This window comes from Malaya genurostris, chromosome 2, assembly GCF_030247185.1.
Source record: "Malaya genurostris strain Urasoe2022 chromosome 2, Malgen_1.1, whole genome shotgun sequence".
In the NCBI taxonomy this organism is placed as follows: domain Eukaryota; kingdom Metazoa; phylum Arthropoda; class Insecta; order Diptera; family Culicidae; genus Malaya; species Malaya genurostris.
This window is the reverse complement of record NC_080571.1, coordinates 109,827,935-109,845,910: the sequence shown is the minus strand read 5'-3', so window position 1 is coordinate 109,845,910 and position 17,976 is coordinate 109,827,935. Positions and strand designations below refer to the sequence as shown.

At 38.0% G+C, this 17,976-nt stretch overlaps 1 protein-coding gene across 5 annotated transcripts in view; it reads right to left on the bottom strand.

The window, feature by feature from the left end:
- LOC131432221 (lachesin) overlaps positions 1-17,976 on the bottom strand; it is a 306,432-nt gene that overhangs the window by 20,296 nt on the left and 268,160 nt on the right. The gene's annotated exons all lie outside the window — the stretch shown is intronic.

The following is a 17,976-nucleotide window of genomic DNA, read 5'->3' as shown; positions in this document are numbered from 1 at the left end:
TCAATTTTTTTCCTATGTGCATTTCGATTTCTTTATTTGGTGATTTATTCGCATAAAAAATTGAATCCACTCCGGTGAAAATATGAGCTCGTTTGTAGGTCAATTTTGTATCAATTGATATAAAAATTCCTTCAGGTTTTGAGAGGTATACCAGTGTAGAGTATCGACACAAGTAGTACGATCTTCCCCGAAAAAATGCAACACTTTCTTTTATTTTTTAATTTTTTATTATATGGGTGAGAATTTATGAAATTTAGGGCAAAATTAGTTCATAGTATCATGTTTACATGCACAAAATATCGTCATAATCGGTCGAATAAATATCTATATGACTTCCGGGTAAGAAGCGTCTTAACAAAAAATGTGGACGTTTGTTGGATCAATCGGATGAGTTAAAAGGTTTGCATTGTGCTGCTTGAATTGCTTGCTAATCTTTCTTGCTTTCATTTCTTGACAAATTTTAACGAAATATTGTTCATGTAAACATTGCACTTCTAACCAGATGTTTTCAAGTGTTCATCAAGTTTTACTCACTCGGGGAGACCGGAGCTAAGCCAGACACTTTTAGGAAATTCAAATAGCATCTATTTCAACTAGGTTTTTACCCAAGTTATCTATACCGTAGTGAAGCTTAAACCTTCAGCTAGAATTCCCAATTTGTGACTTGGATAAACATCCATTAGATTTTGTACCAAGTTACCATGAAGTGACCAACTCCAAATCCAATATTTATGAACTGCGGGGCTAAACCGGACCATAAAGTTTCATACAAAAGTGAAAAACGAATACAGTAGGGCACCAAATCGCAAAAAAAATGAAATCGTGTTCGAATGGGGACGGGTATAGAGTGATGGATTAGCCGATGCCTTTCACGCGGCCCACCTGGGTTCGATCCTCAACCCCGCACATAGAGTCAGAAAGCTTTTTTGGTCTGGAGTGACGAATGACCTTAAAATTAAAACCAATTGAAACAAAAAAGGGTTCGAACAGATTGTCTGTTAGATTCAACCTTGCGTGAGACGTATACTTGCTCGCTGGGAATATAAGTATTGTTTCGAAACTCCACGTCCTGCAGTACTAAATTATTGATGTTGAAACTGACTTTGGAATCGCTATTGAAAACTATTTTATTGTTTTGCTACATATAATGAACGCTTTCGATTTAATTTATAGTAAATCTAGTTTTAATAAGCAATAAGAAATAGAATTGATATATAGATATCAATATTTAGGTATATTTCAAGTTTCCGTTGAGAATTGTGGGTCCGATTGAGCTCCACTTTTTTTGTTCGGTTTGGCCCCGCATAGAAATTCATTTTCGAGACACAATAATAATATCATTTTCCATGTAAACGAAAGCACTCATCAATCACTGTATTTAGCACGAAATGAACATTTAATGCACTAACCAGACCGTCCTTGCAACTTGCAAGGCACAGAAATCAAATCTACCCAACAAATTTTAAAATTGAAAAATATCAGTAAAAAAACGTACACTTTGGACAAGAATACGGTAGTTGAAGTTCGGATGATTGCAAAACTTTTCTCTATGTAAAAGGCAAGATCAGGTTACACAAAAATGATTTTAATTAAAAAAATAGCACACTTGCTCCTTTGCAATCCTTTTCCCGTGTCTCACCATTGAACCATCAAAAACAACCATACATTTGGGCTAACTTTTGATTGATATTAGATTTTAATCGTTTTTCGTCGACTCCTTCTGTGATCGCTTTTGCCATATAAAAAAATCACCATAAATTTGAGAAATATTTTCGTCTCAACATGATCATTATTTCACATGATTACACCACTACACAATGTTGGAAGATTTCTTAATTAGTCATGTTTACTTTTCACATATGTGCAAAAATATTATTTATCATTTAGAAAACTCGTTCTGCTCACTACTTTGTAGGGGTATGAGGTGGGATCATCATCATCATCATCACTTGTTTAATCAACGATTGAAAACTACTAAAATTAGTCACTAAGTTATAAAAGTCTTCAAAAATATTAGAAAAAAATTTGCACCTAATTTACATAATTACGCTTTGCTTTTATCTCATAACGCGAGGTTGACAAGTTTGCTCATAATGTTTTGAAAAAAAAAATTTTTTTTCTTCTGTACATTACCATCAACAAGTATTTTTTTGGAATCTAAAATTTTAGTATCATTATATTATTGATATTTATGTTTTTGCCTTTCTCTATAGAAAGGTATTAGAATTGCTGGAAAAACCGACTTTCGAACGGAGCCTCGAAGACCCATAGTGTTATATACCATTCGACTCAGTTCGACGAGATCGGAAAATGTCTGTGTGTGTGTGTATGTGTGTGTGTGTGTGTGTATGTGTGTGTGTATGTGTGTGTGTGTGTGTGTGTGCACTTTTCGAAGATATTTGAACGCGCTCAATTTTCTCAGAGATGGCTGAACCGATTTGAACAAACTTGGGCTCGTTTGAAAGCTACTGTCGGGCCATTGATCAAGTTCGCAGATCAAATGGCTGTGACTTTTGGTTCCAGATATATGATGGTATATGTGACGTAACCGACAAAACACGTTGATTTTTACCGCTCTTATATATATATATATATATATATATATATATATATATATATATATATATATATATATATATATATATATATATATATATATATATATATATATATATATATATATATATATATATATATATATGAGTGCCAAAAATTATGATCACCTCTATTTTTGTTAAGCTCTAGTGCTCAAAAGTTTAAGCAGCTCGAAAAAAGCCTTCATGCAAAATTTGACCTAAATCGGACATACGTAAGGAGTGCTGCCCGGAGGTAAAGGTTTGACAATGTTCGATCTTGAAAAAGCACCATAGGGAGGACATGAAATTTCCAAAATCGAAAATTATTTTTGATGCCGAAACTCTTAAAACTGCATGAAACAGCGAAATTTAGTGTCATCGCAAAAAAATTTTTTTTGAAAAAATCAACTTTCTGGGACTTTTGATATTTTTTTAAGTCCATAAAAGATGATTTTTCCAAAAAAAATTTTTTTCGAGATGACACTAAATCTCGACGTTTCATGCAATTCTAAGCCTTTTGGCATCAAAATTTTTTTTTCGATTTCGAGAATTTCATGTACTCCCCCCTATGGTGATTTTTCAAGATTTATGAAAATTCCACTAAGTGGACTGAGAAGGCTTTTTTTTAGATTAGCATCACTGTTCTCATACAAATAGGCAATGCAAATGTCAAGCACTAGTTCGGAAAAATAATGCTGACTGTGTGACATAAACACTGAAGCATGCTTTTGTGAACTACTCGAATCAATCTGAATCAATTGGTGTCAAAATTAGTATCCAAAATTATTTAATAAAAGCATGAAACATATTTTCATGAGACTGTTATGAAAGAAGAGAAAGGCATTATCACACCACTAGGTGGATTAAGAAGGGTTTTTTAGAATATTACTAGAAAGTGCGTGTTAAATATTAAAGAAAAAACCATTATGGCAAATCTAGTAGCACTAGTTTAATACTGATATATGTCAATATAAGGCTGTTAGGTGTGTGTGTGTCAGTTCGCCTTCACATCTCATCCAAGCCAGTCGATAAAACACAACCGCTTACGTTCGAGACGGAAAAAACCAAGTACAGTATTGTGTAGTGAACAATAGAACGATCTCGAAATGAGTGAACCAAACGAACAAAAGCTACCACCGATACGAAAGAATACAATAATTGTTGACTTCAGGCAGTGCAAAATTCGACCTTCGATACGAAAACTTGAAGGCTTGCTTAAGGAGCAAATGCATCTTGACATTAAAAGTGTGCATTTACTTCAATGCAATAAGACAAATAATGTTGTTTACTTCCAGTTTTATAAAGAGTTGGATGCAATTCAATTCGCAAAAGACAATAACAATGTGCACTATGTGGAGCACGAAAACATTAGGTACAACATTCCAGTATATATGGAAGATAGTGTTATAGAAGTACGTGTGCATGAACTTCTCTCAAGCGTCATCGATCCTTATATTCGCAAAACTATGTCCCAATACGGAGAGATTCTCTCTATCGAAAAGAAAATAGGAAGAACTTTTTCCCCGATATTCTAAATAGCGTACGTTTGTTACGCATGCGCTTGAAGAGGCCTATACCTTCTTATATGACCTTCGATCAGGATACAAGAATCCCGTGCAAATCACTTGGTACCTATGACAATCAGATGGCCACATGTCAATATTGCCAAAAAGTTGTTCACTACGGTAAGCCATGTGATAAACTGGACAAGGAGACAACTACACTGAAGGACAACGGCGCTTCCTTTACACCAACCCCAAGCAACCCCAGAACACCTGTGACAGTCACCAACAATAATGAAGCTTCCGCTTCAATGAAACCATTAGTATCCGCTATAGAACAAAGTACAGCAACTGCAGTTAACAACTTACCCTCCAACCAACCAGGAAATGCAACCAATATACAACAAGGCGCATCTCCTCAGCTAGGAACGAACTCAAGACGGAAATCAACAACAATACCACCAATTGATTCAAAGTGGTTCTTAATATATCGTGTGTTGTCTCACAGTTGGCATTAGGCCCTTTTGAGAAGAATTCTGATATTTTGCAGCTGAGAGTGTAATAGTGCAATATTTTGTTTTGATTGCAATTGCTGATTAATATGATGAATATAATAAAACGCAGAAATTGACTGAATTACAGGGTCCGGCACTCGAAGTGTAACCAATTAAAAAGGCCATAAATTCAGTTTGGAAAATTACTTTTACTTAATTCAAAGTACAAAATGTGTAAAAATAATACAAAATTCAGAAACAATTCACTTTTGCTCGATATGACCACCTTTTGCCTTGACTTGATGACTTGAGAGAGCGAAGGAGTTGCTTCGTTTGGCCGAATGTGACTTGCAGGAATTTTGGCCCTCTCGCGGACAATAACTTTTTTCAGCGCCTCGAGACTGGTGTATCTTTTAGTTCGGACTTTGCTCTCCAAAATGGCCCAAAGAGAATAATCCATTGGATTTGCATCTGGTGAATTCGAGAGCCATTGTGTGGACGTGATGAAGTTCGGAACGTTGTTTTTCAGCCATTCTTGGTTCACTCGAGCTTTGTGAGACGGTGCCGAGTCCTGCTGAAACGTCCATGGTCTGCCACCGAAATGTTTGTCTGCCCACGGCCTCAAAGCAACCTCCAGAATACTTTCCCGATAATATGTCGCATTTACCTTGACGCCAGGCTCGATGAAAACGATTGGAGAGCGCCCATCTGCGGTTACAGCGGCCCAAGCCATTATCTATTGCGGGTGCTGCCTCCTGGTGGCCAATCGATGACTCAAATTCTCGTATGAACGGTCGGTCAAGTAAACCCTATCGTTTTGAGAGTTTACGAATTGCTCAATTGGAAAAATTTTCTCGTCAGAAAATACAATGTTCGGAAATTGACCGCTTTCGGCCAAACGAAGCAACTCCTTCGCTCTCTCAAGTCATCAAGTCAAGGTAAAAGGTGGTCATATCGAGCAAAAGTGAATTGATTCTAAATTTTGTATTATTTTTACACATTTTGTACTTTGAATTAAGTAAAAGTAATTCTCCAAACTGAATTTATGGCCTTTTTATTGGTTACACTTCGAGTGCCGGACCCTGTACATGTAATTTGATATAATAAATTAAATATTTGATTCCTTCGAAGTCAAAATTCGAATAAAAATTTGATAACTCATCACTAGTGTCAATATGAACGATTTAAAATAAAAAAGTGTAGGTTATCGCGATAAATGTTAAGTTTCTTAACACTTGTTGCGATGGTCATTTTACAGTACTTGCTCCGATGCTCAAATCCAAATATCAACGAGGATACAGCCATTTGAAAATACCGTTCCGACAGTTTTTGAGGTTTAGTAGTCGGAATGTTAAGGTGAAATGTAGTCTGAAAAACCTGTTTTAATCCACCTAGTGGTGTAATGATGCCTTTCTCATGTACATATAATATTGTGGTATTCTATTCAAAATTTTTCTCTTCGATTTTTGAAAGAAACCAAGAGATTGTTTGTGCATAGCATACAGAATAAAACAGTGCTTTGATTCACTATTATATGCACTACCGGCACCGGAACCCGAGAACCGGTATAATCAAAGTCGGTTCGTACGGCCACCAACTAACATGACGTACAAAATCCACTAGTTTTTATTCAAATTTTGAAGATTTTATACAATTTTGCCATCGCACTCTAAATGACTATTTAAATATTTGTTGTGTTCGAAAATATGCAGTAATCTGTGGCAGGACCTTTCATTTGAGAATAAAATTGGAAATAACGGTTTTGAGTCCAGTTTAGAATTTTTTTTACGTTTTTTGTTTCGCCGATTTAAGTGACGGTGTACAATATTGAACACACTTTACCCTATAACTCCAGAACCGAAAGTCGGATCCGGATGATATTCAGGAAATCTGTATGTAACCGGAAGACCTTTCATTTGAATCTAAGTTTGTGGAAATCGGTCAAACCACCGCTGAGAAAAGTGAGTGAGATCCATTTTGGTATATATGACCACTATTTCCGGTACTTCCGGAACCGGATACCGGGAACCAGGATAGCCGGAATCGGTTTGTTTAGTAGCCGATTGATAATAACTATCGATTTGTGTAGTTTTGAGACCAGTTTAGGCAATTTTTTACGTGTTTTGTTTCGCCGGTTTAAGTGACGGTATACAATATTGAACACACTTTACCCTATAACTCCGAAACCGGAAGTCGGATCCGGATGAAATTCAGGAATTCCGTATGTGACCACGAGTCCTTTCATTTGAATTTAAGTTTGTCAAAATCGGTTCAGCCATCTCCGAGAAAACCTAGTGAGATTATTTGACTCACACACACACACACACAGACATTGCTCAGCTCGATGAACTGAGTCGAATGGTATATGACACTTGGCCCTCCGGGCCAATTTTCGCTAGTCGGTTTTTCAAGTGATTGCATAACCTTTCTATATGAGAAAGGCAAAAAGGCGTGCAAAATTTTAACCGCTTGAGTTGACCGAATCGTCGCACAAAGCATAACAAGAAAAACTTACACATAGGAACCAGCAATATTTTCAGTCATTGAGCGCAGTGGGCTTATCACTCGTTTTGTTGGCTAGTAAAAATGACTCATTGATTCGTAATGGATTTTTGAATCTTTGACAGTAGTTTACCAGACCCTTCACGCCGATAAGGTGAAATTTATGTGAAAGTACTCACTTGACACGCATGATAGAGCGCGGTCGAATTTTCTTATCGAATAAAACACTGTTAAAATAAATTACTGGACTGGAATTACTGCCAATATATTTCATTATAATTTACTTTCGTTGTCATCTTCGAATAAGTAGAAAGTGGTTATATTGTTATTCTTCTTCGTGTCACTAGCTGTGTAATCGTAATCGTAATAATTTTCGCTTACGATAAAATGCCACCGTGCTCACCGTGCATTTCTCACACCATCTCAATACAAAACAGCAGCACGCAAGCAATGTAAAAAATGCGGAAAAGTTTATGTAAACTTTTCCAAATTTCGGTTGTTTTGGCTAAAATTTTATAATTTTGAGTTGCATTTTCAGATTCTTTGTGAAATTCTGCTACAAACACTACTTTCCAGTTCTAAAACCATCCCCGTAGAACGGAACAGTAACCGTTTATACATTTCAAAAACCAATTACGGCTCGGCAAAGCAAAATGTAAAAATTCTAAGAATACTTAGTTGTGATAAATTTCATTGCGAAAACTTCAGTGTTTTTAGTTTTTCGAAAATCGGTCTAGTTTTTTAATAATTGATCGAAAACGCGAAAAGTGCATTTCACTACATTTCACCTTAAGGATTGGAAAACTGCACAAGTTCGAGCGAGTTACACTGTGATACGCTTTATGCGTGCGGTTTGTGGTTGAAAAATTCACTGTTTCAAAAGTATTAATCTTTCCACTCTGAAACTTTGCCAGGATTGAGTCAAACGTCTATAGCTTCTTTTTTCAACAAAAAAAAAGAATAAAATTAGGCTCAAGTTTGAATTTTTTAAAATAAATTTTAAGCTTTTTTCATTGAACAATAATGTTGTTTTCTGGAATCGCTTATTTGAATGCTAAAAAAAAAGGCACACATTTCATGTCTTGGGCGACTTTTTGTATTTTTATTAGATTAGTATAAGCTGTTGAAAAAGGCTCTTTTTGTGAATGTGGAACTTGGTGACTGATTTTGTGTGGAATGCCCCATATACTATTTACCTGACCAACTCAATGGGCTCACATACGCATCACAAAGAGCGTTGATTCTTGGTTAAAGTCCCAGCTATTCCCATTCATTTTTGTGTAATATTTCATTGATTTTCTATCAATGTAATTTTTGAACCGCACGTAAAATTCGGTTATTTCTGATGGATGCTTTTTGTTACAACTGATTCAACGGAATTTTACAGTTTTCTTTCTAACTGTGTCAAAAATAAAATATTATAATAAAAACCATGCAATTAATACAAGCTCATCCAAATTACAATGCAAAAAGTTATTATTCGTCAAACGTGTTAACCGATCATAACGAACTGGAAACTAAGCAATAGTTCCAAGAAAAACTAGTATATAATACGGTTCATAAAGCAGTGCCATTGGTTGCAATACAGCTTCGTCGGTAGAAGTTCGGAGAGTCCGGTAAAGCTTGACATTAGTTGCACTTGGCGCAGTTCAACTGCTAATGTTATAGCTCGTGTATTGCCAACTAGCCGAGTAAAAACTGTTCATCTTTCCAGTTATAGTTTGTTGTTTCCATCTGAGCAGCTCTGACCAGCACCATTTGTGTTAGTAAACATGAACTGAAGAGTCCTCAGTCACCATTGTCGGTTTTCATACACTGACACGAATTAAACTCATCTTCCAACCGGCAGGGCGTTGTCTCAATAGACACTTGCCCAGTTCCGTATTGCAAACAGTTTAAAGAGTTTCAGTTTTTCTGCACCTGAGCAGAATTTTCCGACCGTGCAGTTGGCCGGGGATGGCTGAAGCAGAAAAACAACACAAAAGCGTCCCGAACATAATTCGTTTCCTGGTGCCTTTCGCCGTGTTCGCTTCTCCTTCCCTGCACAATCGCGTTCTGTTCTGTTCTATGATGGGTTGATTTTTTTTCACCCCCACAGCAGGGATGTTGCACCCTGTAGGTAGTCGGTGCTAGCAATGAATGCAGCAGATCACACTTTACTGACTGCACAACCGCCAGCTCAGTGGAGATGAGACAGTTGGTGACTTTTGTTAACCGTGAGAACATTGTGTTGCTAGAGCTGAAGCCAACGGAAGCAGCTAAGCTTGCTAGTAATACAGCGCAGATGATTAATCAAGCTGAATTTAATCGGCTTTTGGCTGGTTGGCGATGATAAGCTCTTTGCTACACGGACGATTGCGATACTGAGAATTAATCTTATTAATATGTTACAAAAAGTCATTCGTTCGTTATTGGTTTTAATACTATAATTCAGCATCGATTGCATTCATTGCTACTAGCAGTGGCTATCAGTAAAATCAAACAAAACAAATAATTATTGTTAATATAGTAAGGCTTGTTCGCAAAAAAAATTGAACACCGTGAAATATTTCACAGACCTATAAAAGTATGTATTTTTCGTGATACTACGAGGCTCGAAAATTGTATCGCGAAACTTTCCTGCGTGATAATGGACGATGAAAATAATGTCCTGGGATACTTTAAGCAACTTCCCGGAATGTCTTGCAACGAAACGGCGTAGAGGTGCATTTCAGAACGAATAAAAAGCTTATGTTTTGCAAACAATATTTGATTTGGCAGACAAACTTTCATCATAACCGGAACGACCAACATGGAAATATACCATCAGGAATCAGAACAAATTGGCTGAAATGGCACGTTCCCCTTGATATTTGGAGATTTGTGCCTTGCCATCAATTTGTTTTTAGCATCATTTTCCCGATATATAAGAGGGAAGGATTGAAAGGAAATGGTAAGGGTTGGACTAGGAGGATGGGAAAAATTGACGACACAAAAACACATAAAAGCAGAAGTAAATTCTGCACCCCTAAGGGATGCCGAACAATCTGCTGAGGATCACATTTAGTGGAAGCAGAAGTAAATTCTGAACCTCTACGAGGTCCCGAACAGTCTGCTGTTAATAAAACCTCCAACCCCCGAGAGGATTTAGAGATCTTACAAAAGCGACACCATTCTGAACTCCCGGAAGAATGCAGAACGATTCGCAGTATGTACGAGCAGAAGTAAATTCGGCACCCCCTAAAGGATGCCAAACAATCTGCTAAACCCTATTTAAGGTGAATACAGAAGGGATTCATTCACTCCAGGAAGAACGATGAACCCTTCTGACTATAGCTCCTTACCACATTTGGTGAGAAACGAGAGAATATCCTTCAATTTTAGCTCCGCATACACAGACTCAACCATGTATGGAGAACCAAAAACCCGGATACGTAGCTGCGTCAATGCGGGACAGTTACATATCAGATGATATGAAGTACCAAGTACCACAAATCACACGAATAATACTCAGCACGTTGAATAGTAGCCATGTGATAATTGAGTTTGCAATGTCCAGTCAGAGCTCTGACCAGAATACTGCAATGTTGCTTGGAGAAATGCAGTAGACACTTTGACATTTTCAGATTTAAATCTGGTAGAAATGCTTTTGTCTGAGCGCAAGTTTGCAAGCTGCGCCAGTAGCTGGCATGTTTGGATGCAGCCCAAGAACGAATCTTGTGCTTTATCCAACTAGTTGAAAGTGGTAAAGCTGGTTCAGGACCAACGAAATCATTCGTTGCACCAGCTCTAGCCAACTCATCAGCCCATTCATTTCCAGTAATACCAGAATGGCCGGGTACCCATAAGAAGTAAACAGCATTTGAAATGCTGAGGTCTTCAATTTGAGTTCGACATGCGATCACTAGATTCGACCGTGAGTCATTCGAACGGAGTGCTTTTAAGGCTGCCTGACTGTCGGAACAAAAATAAATTCGTTTACCACAGATCCTCTGCTGAAGTGCCGATTGTACTCCACACAGAATCGCGAAGATTTCTGCTTGGAACACAGTACAGTATCTACCAAGTGAATGAGACTGCTCCAGCCTCATTTCACGACAGTAGACACCAGCACCAGCACGACCATTCAACAGAGAACCGTCCGTATAACAAACTATGTGTTCATCAAGTTGTCGTTCCAGACAACCAGACAACCATTCCTCACGAAGAGGATAGCTCACATGGAATGTTTTGAAAGGAAAACTGCATGTGAGAGTTAGGTCACTAGGCGCGAGTAAATACTCATTCCATGTAACCATTTGAGACCACAAGCGAGTGTGGCTGGTAGCATAATCTAATGGGTTACTGTTCCAAAGCCCTGTAACCTTAAGACGGTATGCACAAGATAATGCTTCTTGTTTTAGGAACACATGTAGTGGTTTAATGCACAGTAGCGCCTCTAGAGCAGCAGTAGGAGTTGTCGTGAATGCTCCTGTCATCGCCATTAGGACCATCCTTTGGAGATGATTTAGCTTTGACTGAACTGTCGCGACTTCTCCTTTCTGCCACCATACAAGACAACCATATGCTAAAATTGGTCTAACAATAGTTGTGTAGATCCAATGAGTATATCTGGGTTTGAGTCCCCATGATTTTACAAAAGCTCGTCTGCATTGGCCGAAAGCCATACAAGCTCTCTTAATCCTGAAGTCAATGTGAGCAGACCAATTCAGTTTTGAGTCAAGAATAACCCCGACGTTATTAACTTGATCGACCACAGTGACCTCTGAACCGAAGAACTGTAACGGACGAGCTCCTGTGATTATCCTACGATGAGTGAAAAGCACCATTGATGTTTTGCCCGGATTTACAGATAATCCAAACCTGACAACACCATTGTTCAACAGGGCTTGCTGCATTAAATCAAAGAGAGTGTTAATGCTTATACCGGTCATCAATATATGATAATCGTCGGCAAAACCATAAGTCGGAAATCCAAGGTTATTAAGTTTCCTTAACAAACCATCAGCGACTAGGTTCCATAAAAGTGGGGATAGCACACCACCTTGAGGACACCCACAGACACTCAGCTTTCTAATCTCTGCTTGCCGAAGCGATGAACAAAGAAGTCGATTGCTAAGCATTTCGTGTATCCAATTTGTGATACTTGAAGGTATGCCATGACCACGGGCTGCTTCCAGAATTGAATTGAAAGACACGTTATCAAAGGCACCTTCAATATCTAGGAAAACTCCCAAGCAAGATTGCTTTTGTGAGAAAGCTTTTTCAATGTTGTACACAACATCATGTAACAGGGTTGTAGTGGACTTTCCACGCTGGTAAGCATGTTGCATTCCATGTAGAGGTTGCACGCCCAGACTAACATTCCTGATATAGTGATCGACTATGCGTTCCACTGTTTTAAGAAGAAATGAGCTAAGACTGATAGGCCTGAAACTCTTCGCTTCCTCATAAGTGTCGCGACCGCCTTTGGGAATAAATTTGACAATTATTTCCTGCCAGGCTCTTGGAATATATCCTGTCGCAAGACTAAAAGTGAGTATTTTCTTCAAAACATGTTTGAAATGTTCATACCCTTTCTGCAGTAACACTGGGAAAACTCCATCCTTTCCAGGAGATTTGTACGGAGCAAAACTCTCAACTGCCCATTTGACCGATTCAATCGTCACAACGCTTCGAGCAAGGGCCCAAGAATCGTAACTACCTGAAAAAGTCTCGGGAAGAGCTGTCGGTGATGGATCCATACATCCTGGAAAGTGAGTGTTAAAAAGGCAGTGAAGTACATCACCTTCATCAGACAAGTGTTCACCATCTGAAGTTCTTAAGAAACTGACATTAAAGTCCTTAGACTTCGAAAGTAACTTATTTAATCTGCTAGCCTCGTTGAGACTAGAGACATTTGTGCAGAGGCTTTTCCAACCACTTCGCTCAGACGATCGAAGAGCATTTTTGTAAGCCCTTCGAGCCAACACGAATGCCTCCGACCCATCTCTGCGTCGGTGGTTCCAAGCTCTTCTGCATAGTTTCCTTAGTCTAGCAAGTTCAGCATTCCACCAAGGAGTTCCTCTAGTAGCTCGCACAATCCGAAGTGGACAAGCCTCTTCATATGCTGCAACTATGAGTGAATTTGTCTCGTCGACAACATTTTCCAAATCAATTGGGTTTCAATTGTTGGTTGGTACCCGTAAAATCTAGTCGCCAAGCCCTCTTCATAGAGGTCCCAGTTTGTAGATTTGGGATTACGATATGTGATAATATCAAATTTAACGTTTGAATGATCAAAGAATATGTACTTATGATCAGACAACGGAGGTTCGAGCTCATCGGAGACGAGCCAATTCACCAACTCATGCGCAATTCTATCAGAGCAGAGAGTTACGTCCAAAACCTCCTCTCTTCCAGATCTCGCAAAAGTTGGGCGGTTTCCTGCATTGACTATGTGCAGGTTTGTACTGCTCACGAATTCCATCATATCAGAGCCTCTCGAATTTATATCTGTGCTGCCCCAAATGATATGGTGAGCATTTATGTCACTGCCGATTACAAGCGGTAAATCACTTTTGCAGCAGTATGATACAACCTTTTTGAAGTCATCGCTTGGCGAAGGTTGGTTATGCGGCAAATATGCCGAACAATAGACATATTTCCTGTCTATGCCATCAGTAGGCATACCAACTGTGACAGCACAAATATCCCGAGTTGTGAGCTCCGATATGAGAGAGACATCGAGAGCACTATTTGCAAGTATGCATGCTCGAGGCATTTCACGTGGATTAGTCATTCCGGTCTTGTTAAAGGCAACAAAGACTGGGTTTAACAATTTTCCAACGTAGAAGTTGCCCTTTTGGAAATATGGTTCTTGAACCAAAGCTATAGAAGCTTTACCTTCTTGAAGAAGTCTGGATAGATTCATAGTTGCTGTACGTTTATGCTGAAGATTGATTTGTGCCACTCTAACCATTATAAATTAGAGTAACGAACATTCCACCTCCAGCACCAACCGTACAACAACTACAAGAAACCAAATATATTGGCTTATAATCGCCTATAGCGAACCATGTAAGGATTTTTTTAAATGTTATTATCATTTAAATCCCACCGTGAAATATTTCACAGTTCTATAAAAGTATGTATTTTTCGTGATACTACGAGGCTCGAAAATTGTATCGCGAAACCTTCCTGCGTGATAATGGACGATGAAAATAATGTCCTGGAATACTTTAAGCAACTTCCCGGAATGTCTTGCAACGAAACGGCGTAGAGGTGCATTTCAGAACGAATAAAAAGCTTATGTTTTGCAAACAATATTTGATTTGGCAGACAAACCTTCATCATAACCGGAACGACCAACATGGAAATATACCATAAAGAATGTCTGAAAAAGCGATTGTTACCATTCCTACGTAGCAATGATGGTGTCTCACGATTCAGGCTTGGCACATGAAATTTTCAAAATCGAAAAAAAAATTTGATGCCAAAAGTCTTAGAATTGCATGAAACGTCGAGATTTAGTGTCATCTCAAACAATTTTTTTTTCGAAAATATCGACTTTCTGGGACTTAGAAAAAATATCAAAATCAAGTCCCAGAAAGTCGATTTTTTCAAAAAAAATTTATTTCAGATAACACTAAATCTCGACGTATCATGCAATTTAAAGATTTTTGGCATCCAAAAAAATTTTCGATTTCGGAAATTTCATGTACTCCCTATGGTGCTTTTTCAAGATCGAAAATATTCAAACTTTAACCGCCGGGCAGCACCCCTTACGCATGTCCGATTTAGCTCAAATTTTGCATGAGGACATTTTTCGAGGTGCTTAAACTTTTGAACAATAGCGCTTTACGAAATTAAAGGTGATCCCAAAATAAAAGTGGAAAAAATCAACGTGTTTTGTCGGTTACGTCACTTATAACATCATATATCTGGAACCAAAAGTCACAGCCATTTGATCTTTGAACTTGATCAATGGCCCAATAGTAGCTTTCAAACGAGCCCAAGTTTTTTAAAATCAGTTCAGCCATCTCTGAGAAAATTAAGCGCGTAAAAATACAACGCTTTTTGTCGGTTACGTCACTTATACAATCATATCTCCGGAACCAAAAGTCACCAAAAGTTTGTCGATTACGTCACTTATTATCCGGAACCAAAAGTCACAGCCATTTGATCTTTAAACTTAATCAATGGCCCAACAGTAGCTTTCAAACGAGCTCAAGTTTGTTAAAATCGGGTTATCCATCTCTGAGAACATTGAGCGCGTATAAATACAACGCGTTTTGTCGGTTACGTCATTTATACAATCATATATCCGGAACCAAAAGTCACAGCCGTTTGATCTTTGAACTTGATCAATGGCCCAACAGTAGTTTTCAAACGAGCATAAGTTTGTTAAAATCGGTTCTGCCATCTCTGAGAAAATTGAGCGCGTAAAAATACAACGCGTTTTGTCGGTTACGTCACTTATACAATCATATCTCCGGAACCAAAAGTCACAGCCGTTTGATATTTGAACTTGATCAATGGCCCAATAGTAGCTTTGAAACGAGTTTAAGTTTGTTAAAATCGGTTCATCCATCTCTGAGAAAATTGAGCGCGTTCAAATATCACACACACATACACAGACATTTTCCGATCTCGTCGAACTGAGTCTAATGGTATACAACACTATGGGTCTCCGATGCTCCGTTCGGAAGTCGGTTTTTCCAGCTTGTAATCGGTATTAGAATTACCTTTCTATAGAGAAAGGCAAAAGGTCCCGAGGATTGATTTGCCCCCAAACACACACGCTGATTATCAAAAAAGTATAAGAACAACACCTTTCGTTTGAATCTAAATTAGTACAAGCCGGTTCCGTCATATGTATGTATGTATGTGTGAAGCCACCATCAGTTCAAGGCATTACCAGTGGATGCAGGTAGACTTACAGTAGATCCGAATTTGATTATCAGATAACTTTCATATTACTGCTGTTAAGAAGGCCAAAATGGGCTTTGAGGACCCGGCGCCTTCCAGCAATAACATCCGGCCATATAATTAAAGAATTCCCTGTACCAGCTTGAACCTGCCTGATGGTTTGTTTGTTAGAAGGGTGCGTCTTACTCATTTCAGACCTTCTGGGGAAAACACACAGCTTTCCCCTGTGGATCGGGTTGACATTTCACTCCTTCATCCAGTCATTCACTTGTAAGATACCCTGATGCACTCCCATCCCTCTTCCCTTACAATGTACTTGAGCATAGTATTATATAATGTAACATAATACACTTTAATATAATTTCCGGCAGTATAATACAATAAAACACAATATAGTACACCCAAACCTCCGTTTACGTAAACTTTTTTTACGTTACCTTTTTTTACGTTACTCTTTTTACGACATAAATCCCAAAAAACGTAATCTTTTTTTACGTTGAAAATACTTCGTAAAAAGAGGTTTTTGCATACAATGAAAATCATTTCCGGCTCATTTATATTCCATGGAAATTAGTACAATATAGGTATTTTCGGAACGGCTTTGATGAGTACATGTCGGAAAATGATGATTGAGGTGGTTCTGAATTCCAAGATGGCGACTTCCGGTTTATTGATATTCCTTGAAAATCCTTACAATATGGGTATTTTCGGAACGGGTTTGATGAGTAGATGTCGGAAAACGATGTTTGAGGTGGTTCTAAAAACCAAGATGGCGACTTCCGGTTTATTGATATTCTTTGAAAACCCTTAAAATATGGGTATTTTCGGAACGGGTTTGATCAGTAGATGTCGGAAACCGATGTTTGAGGTGGTTCTGAATTACAAGATGGCGACTTCCGGTTTATTGATATTCCTTGAAAACCCTTACAATATGGGTATTTTCGGAACGGCTTTGATGGGTAGATGTCGGAAAACGATGTTTGAGGTGGTTCTGAAAACCAAGATGGCGACTTCCGGTTTATTGATATTCCTTGAAAACCCTTACAACATGGGTATTTTCGGAACGGGTTTGATAAGTAGATGTCGGAAAACGATGTTTGAGGTGGAACTGAATTCCAAAATGGCGACTTTCGGTTTATTGACATTTCTTGAACCCCTTACAATATGGGTATTTTTGGAGCTGGTTTAGTGCATATTTCGTAGAAAATAATGTTTGAATATTAGTGGATTGCTTATCGTATCCTATATTGTATTAATATTTTCGAAATGGGAAGAGTCTCTTAAAACAAACTATGTTGTGCCTCTAAAAATCACGTGATATACTGTGACTCCAAGTGTTTCACTCTGTACTCCAGTACTTTCACACTTGATGAATAAAAAATTTATTGTAATCCGTCCAATGTAATGCGAAATTATATTGGCTATATTTTGCAAATATTATTGAATTTAATTCTCAATTTATTTAATAACTAAGGTTTTCATTGTTTAAGTCATAGTACTCCATTGATACCTTCCACTATCTATATATGTAACACATGGTGACTGGTAATAGGTGTTACACCCGAAAAGAGGTGAATGTAAACCTTTTATATAGCCAAAATTTGTACAGGAAGGTAGATCCGAAAATCATCCTCAATGAGTTTTTGCCAAAATCAATTTGATTATTGTGTTTACTCTCTAATACGGTCGTCGACGTTTCAAACATATACCGAACGCTTGTGGATGGAAACCTGTGGTTATTTGAAAATAAAACTAAAATGTCTTAGTTCATCATTCATCAAGCTGAGTTGAATGATATATAACGATAAGTGTCTCCGAGCTTCAAACAAATTTTTATTTTCATTCAAATCTATACTCTTTCTATAGAGAAATGCAAAAATAATGGAATGTACACGACTCAATAGTGATCAAAATCGAAATAGATGTTGAATATGGTTGACAGTGCCAAACCATATGATGTAAGTTTTCTTAAATCGGTCAGTCTAAACCGGAGCTTTATTGTTTAAGTGTAGG